The 18,305-nt window shown below is 40.7% G+C and overlaps 1 protein-coding gene across 1 annotated transcript in view; it reads left to right on the top strand.

The window, feature by feature from the left end:
• LOC101283832 (contactin-associated protein-like 3) overlaps nt 1-18,305 on the top strand; it is a 187,314-nt gene that overhangs the window by 46,174 nt on the left and 122,835 nt on the right. The window lies entirely within an intron of this gene.

Here is an 18,305-nt window from a genome sequence, read left to right as displayed (position 1 = left end):
AGTGGAGTGTTGTAAAGGTCTGCAGCAGGTTTGCAATTGGCTGATGGGGTGTGGCCTGAAGAAGATTCATCAGGTGGAGAAGAGATTACTTTTTTCTTCTTATTAAAAATATAATTTAGAGGGTCGCCAAGAGCCGGGGGAAGGGAGGAATGGCCTGTAAGTGCTTTAATGGAGACAAAGTTTCAGTTTGAGAAGATGAAAAAGTTTTGAGATGGAGGGTGGTGATGTTTGCACAACAATGTGAATGTTAATGTCCAGAACTGTACAATTAAAAGTGGCTAAAATGCTAAACTTTTTGTTATGTATATCTTACCACAATAAAAAATACACAGTGTATCTTCCATTTAATTTAGGCTAAGAATGTTGTATAACTTAAAAATTTTTTGTTCTTAATTCAGGGTAAGAAGAAAATTGTCAGCTAAAAAGCTGTTATGTCTTAGCACATAGCTTATCTATAAAACTAATAGGCAGCAAAATGATAATATTCGTTGGGTAACTGCCCTCATTTGAATTTCCTTAGAACTCTGTAACTTATTATAACTTAATAGATTGTGTTCTACTTAATTTCTTATCCCTGGAGCTTTTATTAGTTAGTCAATAAATGTTGATGCAAATTGAATCAAGAAAAACTAGTTAGTTGTCTAATACTAGATAAAAGAACAAAGTGGGAGGGGATATGTGAGTGCTTTTAGGGCTGGCTGACCTAGGGTTTCCAAACAAGTAGTTGCCATGTGTATGATCAGAAGCAGATATTAATGCTGTGCTCATTCTAAGAACACCAAGTCCAAAGCAGGGTTAAGGTCAATATTGCTTAAGTAAGTTAAAGCTTAGTGAAACATCTACTTACATAGGGAACTTTTGTTCAAAATTAAATATTATTTTTCAAAATTAGTTAACTAATAGTTAATGCCTACTTATTCTTCATTGTATTAATTAAGGTTCATATTTTCGCCCTGCTCCAATCCCATCTGATTGAGCAACTCTAAAAATTCTTGTTTTTAGTTAATCAGGTTGGAGAGGAATCATATGTAAGCATCACCATCTGCTGATTTCTTTAAAGGTCAGGCACCCTTAGGGAAGTAGGGTCAAGAATACAGTGGCATTATTAATCCTAGATCATGCAGGTGAGGACAGAAGTGGACCCCTCAATCCTATCCATCCTATCACACAGTAAACATGGGTAGAGTGGCCTGCCTTACACTCCTGCTGAGTTTGCATCCCTCCCTGTGTCCCCAGCACTTCATTGTGCCTGGGGCAAGCACGTTGGTAAATGTTCGCTGAATTAAAACGAATGAGTGGAATCTACGTTCTGGTAGGATGCCTTCCTTAGCTCCCTGCTCTGTGCTTCTCTGTAGCCCTTGGTCTCAGCTTAGTGATCCCTGAAGCGCCAGTGCAGGTGTTTCTCCTCTCACATTTTGAGCTCCTTTAGGAAAAGGGCTCATCCTCACGTCTTCCACGTGCACCACCCTGGGTTAAGTGAATTCATCTCCTAATCTGGGCCCGACTATACAAACTGGCATTGACAGCAGTAAATCACACTAGTTGATGATTCTGACATTATACTCACAGTTTCTTTAAAAAGATTGGGCTGGTTTGGCTGCTTTCCAGACCTCTCACAAAATGTCAGCTGCTCTTAAAAGTCAACCATACACCTTATCAGAGGTTCTACCCCTTCTTCAGGTGGTTGTTTTAGATATGAATTGCTGATGTTAACTTGAGAATGAATTTAAGATTTTAAAAAATTTCCTTGAGATATTATACTCTTCATTAGTGAAAGTAATATGTTTATTCATGATGCCATTTACTTAATTTCCTATCACTGCTTCCACAAATTTTCATGGATTTAGTGACCTAATACAAGACAGAGTTATTATGTCATAGTTCTGTAGGTCTAAAATACAGTAGACCTGGCTGGGTTCTCTGCTTAGGGCATTTTTCCTGGAGGCTCTGGGGAAGACTTGTCCTTCAAGGTGTCTGGAGATTCCCAGAACCTTCCCCAGGTTCCATGATTTGCTGGGAGGATTCACAGGACCAGTGTGTAGTCATACAGCTATGATTTAGCACAGTGAAAGGACACAGAGCAAAAGGAGCAAAGGAAGAGGGTGCATGGGGTAAAGTACATAGGAAATCAGGCCCAAGTTTCTACAGTCCTCTCCCAGGGAAGTCATACGGGACTAGCTTAATCCCCCAGCAGTGAGTTATAGCAACCCACATGGAATATTACCAACCAGGGGAGCTCATGTACTGCGGGCTGCTCATGTAGGCACCCTCTGCCTTGCATGTAACAAAATTCCAGACTTCCAGAAGGAAGGCAGGTATTGAGTATGAACCACACTGTTTGAACAAACATTAGGCACAGTAAGCCACCTTTATCATTAGAGTCTTGGGAATGGGCCAGCCTTACAAGCAGGCCTTTCAGAGGGCAGCAGTCAGGACTGCCCTCCTGATGCTCCTGCATACACACTCACTCAGTTCCTTGTGGGTGTAGGACTGAGACACTGATCTCCTGTAGGCTGTCAGCTGGGGGCTGGTCTTTGCTCCTAGAGGTTTCCCACATCCCTTATGCTTTCTGTGTGGCCTGTTCTTGCAGCAGCGGGTCAAGTCCCTTTCATCTTTAAATCGCTCTTTGTTCTTGTTCTCCTTCTGCTGCATCTCTCTGACTTCCTCTTCTTCTAGCTGGAGAAAGTCCTCTACTTTAAGGGGGCTCATGTGGTTAGACTGGATCAACTTGGATAATCCAGGACAGTCTTCCTAACCATAATCCCATCTGCAGAATCCCTTTTGCCATGCAAAGTAACATATTCACAGTTCCTTTCTTTAGGGCCTGGACATCTTTGAGGCCTTTCTGCCCACCCCACTGTATTTATACACCTCTGATTTCTTTTTTCTTTCTGCATTTGGTATCCTTTCCCAGCAAACACATTTCTCATTGGATCTGAAGATGTTTTCCAGAGTCATATGAAGTCATGTGGCAGGGGTATCTGAGTACCTGCTCGCAATTGGTGTGTCACAGGTGTCTCCCCTGAGAGGCTGCTGCCCCGCCATCACTAGTGTAGCTCTCACCCACAGCAGTGTCCCCAGCTTGTGGCCTCGCTGATGTAACCTTGACCCCCATCAAGGAAGACTGTGTATTGGCTTTCTTCTCAGAAAGCCTCCTACTTTTATAAGAAAGTCCAGGGCTTCCCTGGTGGCGCAGTGGTTGAGAGTCCGCCTGCCGACGCAGGGGACACGGGTTCGTGCCCTGGTCCAGGAGGATCTCACACGCCGCGGAGCAGCTGGGCCCGTGAGCCACGGCCGCTGAGCCTGCGCGTCCGGAGCCTGTGCTCCGCAATGGGAGAGGCCACAACAGTGAGAGGCCCGCGTACCGCAAAAAAAAAAAAAAAAGAAAGAAAGTCCAAATCAAGCACTCCTTCTCTGGCCTTAAAAGTTTTGTGGATATTCTCCCTGTCGTAATTTTTTTTAATGACTTTTCTTGTTCTTCTGGGTCTATCTGCTGTCTGTGCTTTGTCCACTAATACATGTTAACTCTTTCCAAATTCCGAAAACTGAGAAAGGGCTATCCTAACTCCTTACTGAAAATGGACATGAGATGATAATAAGACAAAAGGTCTTTACTTATGTTACTTTGGGCAAGTTGTCCATATGTTTGCCACATGTTTGCCATGGAATATTAATTAATATGTGAAATGCAATGTATACCTCTCTAAATTCTCAAAATTATAAAATTGAGACATGGCTAGCCACAAAGTCTTTGATTAAAGGATTTGAGGACTGCAGGTCCAGTTACTGAAGGTTAGTTATCCAAATTAATTTTCTTAAAAAAAAGAAATTATGTTCTTCACTGGTGATGTGTTCCACTTTAATATTTTTTTCTTAATGAGTTACTGCTTCCATGGCTGAACTGGATTTCTATGTGAAAATAACCAAATAAATTAAATACTCAGATCTGTGAAATACATTCCAAAAGGGTTTTATTTAAATGGAAATATAGGAATGTGTCTTACATGACAGAAAAGGCATCACCATCTCTCACCAAGGGATGCACTACATCTCAGGACATACAAACTCTTTTGATGTGCAGAGTAAATGTCCTCACTTGAAATGTAGTGGAAGAAGTATCCCTGAACAAGTTTAGAAGGGGTGCGTTTCCTATACGATGTGAACAATCATGGTTTATATCGGTCATTTAGTAAACCAGGTGGCTTGACCAAGCTTGATGCTAAACATCTATAGGACTTAGAAGATGAGTTTGCAACTTCAGCCCGACTAAATCAGAAAATAACCAGAGTCTTAGGACACTGAGGATCATAGAACAGCATTGAAGTGAGCAATGCAACAGATCAGTGATCCCTGACAAAGTTCACTGATGTTTATTTTCTACTGTTTCCCTGAGAATATGTCAGCAAACACTTACATCAATCTACTTTGACTCTTAGATTCATTACAAGAATTTTGTGGGGCAGCGCTTGCGAACCAGGATTCTTACCTGCAAGCTAATGTGAGTTCTGAGCTCCCTGGGGGCCTCTGGACCGGGCTGGGGAGAGGTGTGGGCTCCAACCACTGTCCTGCTCTGAGTCTGGCTCTGTGAGCCTCCCTGGTGGGCAGGAGAGGTCCGTGAGTGGGCAGTCTACAGCGCTGGCAGTATTGTAGAGGGGTGTTGGGGCAGCTCCATCACTACCCTCCCGGACACCTATTTGGTCTTCTTCGGACCCTATAGCAAGCCTTGTCCTTCCCAGGCCACCTGCCTGCCCTGACTCTGTCTCTTCTCCCTCCCCATTCCAGTTGTTTGGGAACGATGGGCTGATGCTATGAGAGCCCTCTCCTCTCGGGAGACCGTGGCTAATGGTGTCCACTGCAATGGTATCCTCTGTTGAGGCTCCTCTGGCCCAGGGACCACTGGGTCCCTGTTGGCCATGGGGACCTTTCCTCCTGCAATTCCTGGGTGTTTTTTCTTCTATTTTATCAATACCTTGTCTTCATTCTCATCTTACTATTTCTCCCTCTTCTCCTCTATCCTTCTATTCTTTCCTTATCTATTTTTTTCACCTATCATTAAATATTTTTCTCCTTATTTCTCTCTCCTCTCTCCATTTTTCCCTATATCCCTCTTCTATCTGTATTGTTACAAATTCTAGAAAATCAACTTGAATCAGTCTAGGTAATTTGGGAATCCGACCACACGGAGAAGGGAGGATTTAGCTGGGTCTCTGGCATGTGTGTAACTAAGAGGCAGCCCTGCCCTGTGTCTTCTGTGGATTAGCTTCTGGCATTCATTTTCCTATATTGGTTCAAAAATCTGAGGAAAGGCTCAGACTTACTTGGCTCTGGCTGAGGGGAGTCTCAGATCTCACCACCTGTGAAGAGCTAATCTGATCAGGACGGCTCCCAGCCCACCCTACACTTAGCACCGAAGCCCCTGGATTGGTGGGTGGGGCCATGTAAAGACTTTATGTCCACCCTAATGGGGGCACTTAGAAGGGAGGGATGCTGGGAGGGCCATATTATCAGATTTCCTGTTCCTTGTCTCTCTCTCTCTCTCTTTCACTCTCTCTCCATGACCTGTTGCTTTCTTTTCTATTTCTCTGCTTTCCTCTTCTTATACATCTTACCTTTCTACTCCTCGCCTTCCCTTTTTCTCTATGAATTAAAGGACCTAGATTGCTATGAGTCCTGCTACTCAACATGTAACCTACGGACCAGCAGCATCACCTGGGATCTTGATACAAATATGGAATCTCAGCCCCCACCCCAACCTATTGAATAGAATCTGCATTTTAACAAGATGAGCAGGTGATTCCAGTACAAGCTAGATTGTGAGAAGCACTGACTGGGATGAACCAAGTCCCATCTTTGGGGGAAATTGTTTTGCCCCTTAACTATCCTCTAGCTGCCTGGATCAGAGGGGACTGTGCCCCCTGCTCCAGGATGCAGCTTATCCCACGCACGTGTTAGCCTGAACAGGTGATGCTCTCTGTTAACAGGACCTCAGGAACCTTGCTCCAGTGCCCTTTGACTGCAAGACACCCTCTTTTTCCCTGATAGTCACCAACCTAGGGGGGTGGAGCCCAGGTATTTTCTCATTGTTATCAGTGAATAACAATCAAGTGGTTAAAGTTAGTCCTATCTTTGAGAACTATAATATTTCCTGAATCTCTATACTCTGCATTCAATAGGAATTTATTCTTCATATTAAAAACTCATCAGAACTCTAATTCAGAACTCTAATTCATTATATCCTTTATGAATTGAAGATGGAAATTGTTATTCAAGATGCATTTTGAATTTAAGTGGATTTTTCTTCCTATGCAGGCCCTTTGTGTGAAAAAGGCATTCTTCTAAGAAAGGACTGGCAAAGTATATTTGAGAAAAATAAGAAAAGAAATTACTTGAAATAAACATAAGTTCTAGTATAAATAATTCTATTTAATAGATTTCTTTCACCTTGAAAAAATAGGTAGCAGTATGTCCTTAAATGAATATAAGGTAGACATAGCAAATCGTTTGAAACTTTGTTCTTCTTTAGATCATTTCCAACCTAGAACACCAAGTAGACTAATTAATGAGGCTAATTAATATTGTTTTGAAAGATTCACAACAATCTCACAGTGCTCTAAGAGAGCAACAAAGGTGACCCCAAATTTGCAGGGCAGAAAAAAGACAGGGAAATACTGGAAGCATGGCCGTTGGGATGGGGACCGTTTGTTATACCTGCACCACTTCATTTATTTAAGAGAAAGAACTGTTGCACATATGGCAAAATATTTACCTTGTTAAAATAAATCTAGATTATCAGTACATGTCTATCTGTTTTGGGGGGATGTTTGAAATATTGCATAATCAATTTAATAAAGAATATTGGATTCAGGTTTAAAAGAATTATGTTTACTTGGTATAAATAGAAAGATCATATGACTGTGTAGTTTCAAAATAAAGAGGGATAAGAACAGTGTCAAATCATAATAAGAAAAACTGGAATCAGAGATAAGGAGGGTTTGTATGTAAGGAAGCAGACACTCTGCTAAGTGTGAAGCTCTATTGGTAGAAGGAGAGGAAATTCTCTTGACAGAGATTCCTGCTAATTCAGTCATTTAAATATATGTTGGTTTATTTCAGGTCTAGGTTAATACATTTATTGCTAATGAGTTGATGACTCAACAGAGCCAAGCCCCATGTCAGGTAGGAGGTTGCAAAGAAGGGTCTGCAGAGTGTGCCTTGGCTGTCTGGGGCTTGTGCCAGCTCCAGGCTTGCTGATTTCAAGTTTGGCTCTGAGACTGGGTGGTTTTGGTCAGAATAGGAGCAGCATTTCAATGATTCTGTATCGATCTTTTCCATGTACTTGGCCTTGTCAGGGACACAGCCCTCTCCTTCCTAACCATTCACCTCATTACGTCAAGCACATTGTTCCCCGAGGCAGTGACTTTGTACCATGGACAGTCTTGTTGATTGCACTTACCACTGTGGACCACAGTTGAATTTTCTGTACATGTCTCCCCCTCCTGGGCTCTGAGAGCCATTAGGTAAGGGATTAATCTCCTCAGACGGCCAGGCCTATTACAGATTCTCAATAAGGAGTTGTTAGACTGAGTTAAGGAAAAGTTGCTGCTCTCAAACAGACCTCAACCCAGATGGTTAGTTAAGTTAAAACTTAGCCCACTGTGTGATGCTGCCTGTGTGATGGGAGGCTTTCGGTGCCAAGCCTAAGTGTAACAAGACGCTTAATACTTTTTCCCCACAAAGTTGTACAAAGATGATGCCCTACTGAACCCAAGAGAGAGGTGGTTCCATTTGCCCTTCATTGCAGGTCTCAGTGACAATAGAGATAAAAGCTGGATTTGGTCTGTCAAAAACTCTCAGAGCAGCTGAAAAGGTTGAGGTAGAGAAGTGAATGAGACATCTGAGCTGCTACCACAAAGTAACCGATGGGTCCCTGGAAATCTAGGATCCAGTAACAACTGCCTCTTTCCAGGGCCAGCTGCATTCAGTGGCTGTGGAGCATCCTTCCTTCCATTTGTCGATTACAGTCCTTCCCAACCTGAAAACCTTCACTCATATCCCCTTTACTCTGTACTAAAATTGTGTAGACACTCCCTTCTTTTTCTACTCCTAGGATTTTTCATTTTTATTTCTCAAGTGTTACTTTTCTCTTGCCATATTTATTCACCTCGTGCTTATTTCACATCAGTTCTGGCATCAGGGACTACAGCTTGTTTATCCCAATATCCTTTGTACCTACTTTACTGCTTTGCAAAAGTAACGATTTTGCTCATTTGAATTGCCACGTGTTATCAGATTGGGAGGGAGGGATGTGGTGGTGAGTAGAATTTTAAATATGTAGCAGAATAAATAGCAACTCTTGAGACATCTTACAAATTACAGTTTTACTTTTCATAGAATGAAGTAGTTGCAGAAGTGGTGTTATTAGAGATATATGGAAATTAGGATATATTTTATGAAAAAGGTAAATCTTAAACAGTAATATGAACAGAGTATGGCAGAGTTGTGGGGGAAATAGCTTTACAAGTAGAATTTTTTATTCATTTGGGAGATGGCAAATATATTGTCTTTAATCAAGAAAAGTAAATGATGGAAAAGTGAATTTTTACAAAAAAAGGTGCTCCGGCAGCAGACTCATTGAAAAGAAGTGTTGCTGAGCCAAGTTTTAGGAAGGTGAAAGGCAGGACAGCTCAGGGAGCATCTCACCAGGATTTCATGGAAATTCTTCCTCATGACTGCAGTTCTGGCAGCTTAGCTTCATAGGATGTTGTACTAATAGTGGGTCTCATAGGGAATGACAGTCAAAGTCTACAAATTCTACAATTTGCACACAAAATGTAAATGTACAGAATGCACAGATATGGTGTGTCCTTCAGGCTGTTCATGGGTGATTTCCTGGGTCTGTTGTTTTGACATAAAAGACTCAAGTGGTTTGGTACCAAACTAATTGGGATCTTGAGAAAATGGCCCACAGCAGAGGTGGAGTGTTCACAGCCCTTGATAACTCCTATGGTTTCTGCACTCTGCAGTCCTATACCACTTAACAGAACAATTTTCTGCCTTTGATGCAGACCACATTTTATAAATTTGTATAGACAAAAGCAATGATGAAATTTTAAAATTTTGCAAAAGAGGAAAACAGGCTTTGAGTACTTTTTTTAATATTAATATCACAGTCTCAAAACTCTGAGATGTTGAGAATTTCTGATCAGCAAACCTCAAACTTTTTCAGAGTAGTTAAGATAAGGGCAGCAGTTGAGAAGCTGGGTGCTGTTCAAGCATGTTGAAGGGTCTCAGACAGAGAGAAATATTGGTTTAGACCAGGGGCCAGCCAACTTTCTCTATAAAGGGACAGATAATAAATATTTTGGGTTTTGTAGGCCATGCAGTCTCTGTTGTGACGGCTCAACTCTGCTGTTGTGTGAAAGTAGCCAGAAGCAATATGTAAATGAACGAGTGTGGCAGTGTTCCAATAAAACTTTATTTAAAAAGCCACACAGCCAGCTGGTTCTGGGTTTAGGTTGCTTACCCCTGGTCTAGTCTACTTTGTATCTATTTAAGGTATGATGTATGGACCCAGTATGAAGAAATAAAAATTACAACATCATTGTGACACAGTGTAACCTCTCACACTTGAACTGCACAAAACCTTTGCTAATACTCTTGCTTAGGACAGTCCTTTTCAAATTGTGTCCTAGAAAAACTTTCTTTTCATTTAAAATGTATGCATGTAATTTGATGTCTTTCAGAATAAGATATAAATAGTACACATCTGATCTATGATATTATTACATAGCATTTAGCATAAAACTAAGGTTAAAAAGAGAATCAATTTAAAGAAAAATATTAAACCAATAAGAAGTGTTATACTGAGTACTTAGTGAGTGCCTGACACTGCTTCCTGTGCTTTAGACATATTTGTTAAACACATCCTCACAACAGCCCTCTTATGCTCAGTTTACAGGAAAGGACACTGAGGCATGAAAAGTTCAAGTTCACTATCCTCAAATCACAGAACTAGTTAGTGATGTAACAAGGATTTGAACCCCAGCTGTCTGGCTGCAGGGCCCACACTCAAACCACCTTACCACAGTACAGAGGATTCATGTTAGAGATGAATAAAGTGATGACACAGGATGGGTATCCTCTTCCTTAGGGCATGGGAAGCAGGCACTCTCAGACAGTTGCTGGTAGGAGCATAAAATGGCATTAGATGGCTATATGCCCAAAGTATATACCCAAAGCGGGATCTTGAAGAGATGTTTGTACACCCATGTTTATCACAGCATTATGCACGTCCTTGGAGGACAATTTCTATAAACTTAAGTGTTCAAAAGCACCCACTATTTAGAGCGCTGAAGATGACAGTGCAAAAGGAACAATGCTTCTAAGTCCTGTCAGTATATCGTCTACACCAAGTAACAATTCCACTTCTAGGAGTTAGTCCTACAGGAACACTCAGAGGTGCACAGAAAGTGCCTGTGAGAAAACTAAGTGCATTCTTTACAGTCAAGATCCAGTTTTCTGTCAATAGGTGAACACAAATAAATTATGATACTCCATTTTATGGAATAATATAATATTATATGGAATTCATTCCTTTGAAAACAATGAGGTTATTTAATTGATCTATTTATTTATTTGAGGTAACATTGGTTTAAAACATTATTTAAGTTTCGTGTGTATAAGATTATCAAATACATTTATTCATGATAAGAGATATAAGAAACATTTTTTTTTACAGCTAGAAAAAGGGATGTATTTATTGTGCTTCCATTAGAAATTTCCAAGATGAACATATACATATATGTGCATGTACATATATATAGACTATTTCTGGAAGTATACAAGAGAAATTATTAATAGCATTTCTCATTCTGGGTAAAGATATGCCATGAGTACGCGATGAATGGTATTTTAAACTACATGCATATATTGCTGTTCAATTCAATACCAGGTTTTGAAAGGATTAGAGGAAAAAAAACAAAGGAAATACAAAATAGTTTTTTAATTGTGGTAAAAAAAATAACATTAAATTTACCATCCTTACCATTTTTAAGTGTAAGGTTCAGTGGTGTTAAGTATATTCACATTGTTGTGGAATAGATCTCTAAATCTTTCTCATCTTGTAAAACAAACTTAAACCCAGTAAACACAAATTTCCCTCCCCATCCCCTCAGCCCTTGGCAACCATCTCTCTACTATCTGTTTCAATGATTTTGACTACCTTATATACTTCATATTACTGGAATCATACAGTATTTGTCCTTTTGTGATGGTTTATTTCAAGTAGCATAATGTCCTTGAGTATCCATATTATAGCACATGACAGAATTTCCCTTATCTTTAGGGCTGCATAATACTCTATTGTATGTATATACCAGATTTTGTTTATCAGTTGCTATGGTCTGAATGTTTGTTTCCCACCAGAATTCATACGTTGCAATCCTAACCCCTTAAGGTGATAGTATTAGTAGGTAGGGGGTTTTGGGAAGTGACTAAGTCTTCCACTAAGAAAGGGCTTAGTGACTCATAAAGAGGCTCCAGAGAGATCCCTACCTGATTCCAACATGAGAGAATGCAACAGAGGTCTGAGACCCAGAAGAGGGCCCTCATCCAAACTTGCTGGCACCCTGATCTCAGACTGTCAGCCTCTAGAACTGTGAGCAATAAATTTCTAGTGTTTATAAACCACCCAGTCTGTGGTATTTTGTTATATCAACTTGAATGGACTAAGAGATCTATTCATCCATCTATGGACAATTGGGTTGTTGGTACCTGTTGGCTATTGTGAATAATGCTGTGATAAACATGGGTATACAAATATCCCTTCAAGATCCAGATTTCAGTTGTTTTGAACATATATACCTGGCAGAGGAATTGCTGGAGCTTATGCTAATTCTATTTTTACTTTTTTTTGAGGAACCTTCATATTGTTTTTTTTATAGTGGCCGCACCATTTTGCATTTCCACAAGGGTTCCAATTTCTCTGCATCCTCCCCTAAATAGTGTTTTTATTTGGTTCCCTTACCCACTGAAATACCCTCAAGATATGTGGGGAGTTGCAATCCACATGGACCTTGAGTGCCCATGTGCTCTTTCTGGATAGGCTAAGAGTGAAGGCTCTAGCTGCATTTTATCCAGGCCATTCTCAGGGTGTGCTAGGGAAACAGCAGTCCTGAGAGATGAGAGGCCAACCTCCCCCAGACAAGGAGCAGGTCTGCATCTTCTCATTATAAGAGCAGTGGATCTCCCAAGCGTGGTGCTTGATCCTCTAAAGCAGCCCACTGCCTGCAGCATCATCCATCCTGGACCCTTTGCATTACCTGTAGCACATAGGGAGGTTCATGGGAAACTGAGGCAGTATTCACTAAGCCATGTCTCTGCCACGTGAACAGCTTCCAAAATGGTGCCATTTTCCAGATGTCTTTCTGGATGACCATGAACTATACGATGCTCAGTCTCTCTGTGCTGGTGTTTGGAATGCTTTCAGTTATCGTCTTTTCTCTTTCATGGTGCTTTTGTGCTGATCTTGTTTCCCAAATTATACACTCGACATAAATTATGTCAAATATAAGATCTGTGTAGTAACTGTTAGAAGTCAAACCATTTATATGGCCTTTTTATTAAACATAAAAAATATAAAAATATGCTTATTACTTACTTGAGATTTTCAGCTCAAATTGGGATTTAGACTTGAGTTTCCTTCATGTAAGTAGATTCTAAGTCATTTCCACAGTGAATATATTCCTAATACAGCTTCTAGATGATATAGATAAGAATAAGTACTATTTCAACTTAAGGAAAACCTTTTTGGGTGACTTTCTTCTTTTTTAAAAATTAATTTTATTGAAATATAGTTGATTTACAATGTTGTGTTAATTTCTGCCATGCAGCAAAGTGATTCAGTTATGTATATATACACATTCTTTTTCATATTCTTTTCCATTATGTTTTATCACAGGATACTGAATACAGTTCCCTGTGCTATACAGTAGGACCTTGTTGTCTATCCATTCTATATATAACAGTTTGCATCTGCTATTCCCAAACTCTCAATCCATCCCTCCCCCACCCCTCCTCACTCTTGGCAACTGCAAGTCTGTTCTCTATGTCTGTGAGTCTGTTTCTGTTTCCTAGGTAAATTCATTTGTGTTGTATTTTAGATTCCACATATAAGTGATAGCATCTGATATTTCTTTTTCTCTGACTTACTTCACTTAATATGATAATCTCTATGGAACACGATAGAAAGCCCAGAGATAAACCCACACACATATGGTCACCTTATCTTTGATAAAGGAGGCAGGAATGTACAGTGGAGAAAGGACAGCCTCTTCAATAAGTGGTGCTGAGAAAACTGGACAGGTACATGTAAAAGTATGAGATTAGATCACTCCCTAACACCACACACAAAAATAAGCTCAAAATGGATTAAAGACCTAAATGTAAAGCCAGAAACTATCAAACTCTTAGAGGAAAGCATAGGCAGAACACTCTATGACATAAATCACAGCAAGATCCTTTTTGACCCACCTCCTAGAGAAATGGAAATAAAAACAAAAAGAAACAAATGGGACCTAATGAAACTTAGAGCCTTTGCACAGCAAAGGAAACCATAAACAAGACCAAAAGACAACCCTCAGAGTGGGAGAAAATATTTGCAAATGAAGCAGCTGACAAAGGATTAATCTCCCAAATTTATAAGCAGCTCATGCAGCTCAATAACAAAAAAACAAACAACCCAATCCAAAAATGGGCAGAAGACCTAAATAGACATTTCTCCAAAGAAGATATACAGACTACCAACAAACACATGAAAGAATGCTCAACATCACTAATCATTAGAGAAATGCAAATCAAAACTACAATGAGATATCATCTCATGCCAGTCAGCATGGCCATCATCAAAAAATCTAGAAACAATAAATGCTGGAGAGGGTGTGAAGAAAAGGGAACACTCTTGCACTGCACTGCTGGTGGGAATGTATACAGCCACTATGGAGAACAGTATGGAGGTTCCTTCAAAAACTACAAATAGAACTATCATATGACCCAGCAATCCCACTACTGGGCATATACCCTGAAAAAACCATAATTCAGAAAGAGTCATGTACCAAAATGTTCATTGCAACTCTATTTACAATAGCCCGGAGATGGAAAGAACCTAAATGTCCATCGTTGGATGAATGGATAAAGAAGATGTGGCACATATATACAATGGAATATTACTCAGCCATAAAAAGAAACGAAATTGAGCTATTTGTAATGAGGTGGATAGACCTAGAGTCTGTCATACAAAGTGAAGTATGTCAGAAAGAGAAAGACAAATACTGTATGATCACACATATATATGGAATTTAAGAAAAAAAATGTCATGAAGAACCTAGGGGTAAGACAGGAATAAAGACACAGACCTACTAGAGAATGGACTTGAGGATATGGGGAGCGGGAAGGGTAAGCTGTGACAAAGCGAGAGAGAGGCATAGACATATATACACTACCAAACGTAAGGTAGATAGCTAGTGGGAAGCAGCCGCATAGCACAGGGAGATCAGCTCGGTGCTTTGTGACTGCCTGGAGGGGTGGGATAGGGAGGGTGGGAGGGAGGGAGACGCAAGAGGGAAGAGATATGGGGCCATATGTATATGTACAACTGATTCACTTTGTTATGAAGCAGAAACTAACACACCATTGTAAAGCAATTATACTCCAATAAAGATGTGAAAAAAAAAATCTCTAGGTCCATCTGTGTTGCTGCAAATGGCATTATTTCATGCTTTTTTATGGCTGAGTAGTATTCCATTGCATATGAGTACCACATCTTTTTTTTTTTTTTTTTTTTGAGGTACGTGGGCCTCTCACTGTTGTGGCCTCTCCCGTTGCAGAGCACAGGCCCCGGACGCGCAGGCTTAGCAGCCATGGCCCACGCGGCATATGGGATATTCCCGGACAGGGGCACAAACCCGCATCCCCTGCATCGGCAGGCAGACTCTCAACCACTGCGCCACCAGGGAAGCCCCACATCTTCTTCATCCATTCATCTGTCGATAGGCATTTAGGTTGTTTCCATGTCTTGACTATTGTAAATAGTGCTGTGATGAGCATTGGGGTGCATGTATCTTTTCTAATAATAGTTTTCTCTGGATATATGCCCAGGAGGGGGGTTGCAGGATCATATGGCAGCTCTATTTTTAGTTTTTTGAGGAACCTCCATACTATTTTCCATAGTAGCTGCACCAGTTTACATTCCCACCAAAAGTGTAGGAGGGTTCCCTTTTCTCTATACCCTCTCCAGAGTTTGTTATTTGTAGACTTTTTAATGATGGCCATTCTGACTGGTGTGAGGTGGTACCTCATTGTGGTTTTGATTTGCATTTCTCTAACAGTTAGCAGTGCTGAACATCTTTTCATGTGCATGTTGGCCATTTTTTTGTTTTCTTGGGAGAAATACCTGTTTAGGTTTTCTGTCCATTTTTCAGTTGGGTTTTGTTGTTGTTGTTGTTGTTATTGAGTTGTATGAGCTGTTTGTATATTTTGGAAATCAAGCCCTTGTTGGTTGCGTCATTTGCAAATATTTTCTCCCAGTCTGTATGTTGTCTTTTCATTTTGTTTATAGTTTCCTTTACTGTACAAAAGCGTGTACGTTTGATTAGGTCCCATTTGTTTATTTTTGCTTTTATTTCTATTGCCTTGGGACACTGACCTAAGAAAACCCTGGTACTATTTACGTCAGAGAATGTTTTGCCTATGTTCTCTTCTAAGAGTTTTATGGTGAGGTGACTTTCTTCTGGCATATAAAAGAATAAGCTGTCTCTGAGATTATATTACAGAGGTTTGGATGCATGGACAGGAGTGCATCTGTCTGCCATGCACCCTAAATACCTATAGGGTGAGCTCCAGACCTGAAGCACATGACTCATCTTCCAGTCATTTTCCCAATTACCCTGTGGTATGCTTGAAACCCTCTGCTTATTTTATTGGCATAATCCACCTTTCACTTTGTCCTTGAGGAGGGATCAGTTAAGAGATAAGGAAGAGCAGTTTTGAAGAAGAGTCAAAGGTCAGGGCATTTTTCTAGAAGGAGCTGTGAGTAAGAATGAAGAAGGGCAGGCGGTGGAAATACCAGAACTTAGCCTCACACTACCCCTATGGCCAAGGGAGAGAAGTTCAAAATACATAATGTTCGATGTGCATTAGACAAATGAAGTTTATTTGGATTTGAACTCCTGTCTTCTCTTCTGTGTTTTTTAATGTTCTTAATCATTCAACCTGAATGGCTTATCTTCCTCTCAGAGCTTTGAACATTTTAATGATTCAATATCCTTCTTTTTTAGAAGAGAGAGAAGAGAAAAATTACTTGAGCAGTGGAAAGAGATCCCTGGGGAGCTCTTGTGTATGCTGCAGCAAACGCTTTATTAGCTAAAGTTCCCACTGATGGAAAATTCAGACATAGGAAAAGCTCCTACATATTGGAAGAAAATTTGAGAGTTACCAAAAAATATCGTCAGAATGGAATGCAAAATTAATGTGGCAACACTTTTTTCATCCATGTATCCCCAAGTAATAATAAGTGAAATGGTCAGTGAATTATATCGCCAATAGGTTTTCTATCCTTAGATTAAATAAATAATAAATACATGAATCACTTATTAAAGGAGCCTGACTGTGATATCTAGGGTCTTTTGAAAACCCTCCCCTGTCAAACAGTACAGGGCACCTTTAAACGGAAAGGAATTAAATCTATCCCTGTATTAGTTTCCTAGGACTGCTGTAACAAAGTACTGGAAAATGAGGGGCTTAAAACAACAGAAGTTTGTTCTCTCATAATTCTGGAGGCTGGAAGTCCAAAATCAGTCTTGGCAGGGCACGGGCAGGGCAAGGGTCCCGGGAGAATCTCTTCCAGGTCGTTCTCTTAGTTTATGATGTTGTCAGTAATTCTTGGAGTTCTTTGGCTTGTAGATCATCCTTCCAATCTCTGCCTCCACTGTCATGGGGGGTTCTCCTCTGTGTCTTTATTTCATCTTCCCTCTGTGCATGTCTCTTCTCTTCTTATAAGGACCCAGGTCATATTGGATTAGGGTCCACTGTCATGACCTCATCTTAACTTGGTGACTTCTGCAAAGACCAGATTTCCAAATAAGTTCACATTCACAGGTTCCAGAATAAGAACTCCAATATATCTCAACGTGAACATGACAGTGGCCTGGAAGGACAGAGGTGGCTATAGGCAAACGATGCTTATCGTAAAGGAAAAGAGGCACTTTCTCATTCTGTTTGTTGTGCCCACTTTTTGTAAGGGAAGAAGAAGATTAATCTGGAATTGACCAGAAATGGATAAGAAATGCTTCTGGACTCCATGGCAAATGGAATGTGAGAAAATGAGCAAACAGCACTCCTGAGTACTACACGGAGTGGCATATAGAAAGGGAGACTGGAGTTTGTGTCAAGGTGAAGAACCGTGGTTGGTGTCTAACATTTACTGAGTGTTTATTGTGAGCCAGGCATGGTCATAAGCATTTCAGGTGCGTCATATCATTTAATCTTTCTCCATGAGTGTCTTCGTTTTACAGACGAAGAAACTGAGACTCAGAGTTACACAATGGTCAATTTCTGTGTTACTCTGGAATATTCTAACGTATAATTAAAGTAGCCCTTCATTTTCCTGTTTATTATTATTATATTATTAATTACCTGCAGTGAGATAGATTCCCAGAGCACACAGAAGAAAGAGAGGATGAGAGGGAGGAAGACTTTACAACGCAATCATGTTCTTGGTGGGGCAGAGGCAAGTCTGGGTCACCTTAGGGCTGGGTTTAGGAGGTGAGGGTGCGCCCAAAGGCAGTGGTCAGAAAAGACCTGGAGAACTGCTGACCTCAGGATCCTGAATGGACATCTATGTGATGTGGTTTTGCTGTTGTCCCAGCCCAGGCTGTGGCTCTGTTCTTAGGGGTCTGCCATCTTTGCTCAAGGTTCCGCATAGAAACAAAGATGCTGGATTATTTGGTGCCTCTGTGAACTCTGTCTCCCTACTAGGAGTGAGATGTAGAATAGACACAGATATTCCTGCCAGGTTTGGAAGCCAGCGATGAGGAGTTCAGTGTTGGACAAAACGCATCCCTTGCTTCATAAAGGGGTGTGGACTTGCTCAGCTCAGGACCTGGGGCATCGTGGTTCAGGGAAATGAGAGACAGAGCAGTTCTAGGCCAGGCTTTGCTTTTCTGCACTCTTATCTGGACACAACCTCTCTGAACATCAGTTTTTCCTGAGTCTTTGTCCTTTACTGGTCGTTTCCTCAGTCATAGGAAGCC

This window comes from Orcinus orca, chromosome 6 (assembly GCF_937001465.1).
Source record: "Orcinus orca chromosome 6, mOrcOrc1.1, whole genome shotgun sequence".
NCBI lineage: Eukaryota > Metazoa > Chordata > Mammalia > Artiodactyla > Delphinidae > Orcinus > Orcinus orca.
The sequence above is the reverse complement of the archived record's forward strand: the minus strand, read 5'-3'. Positions and strand labels throughout refer to the sequence as shown.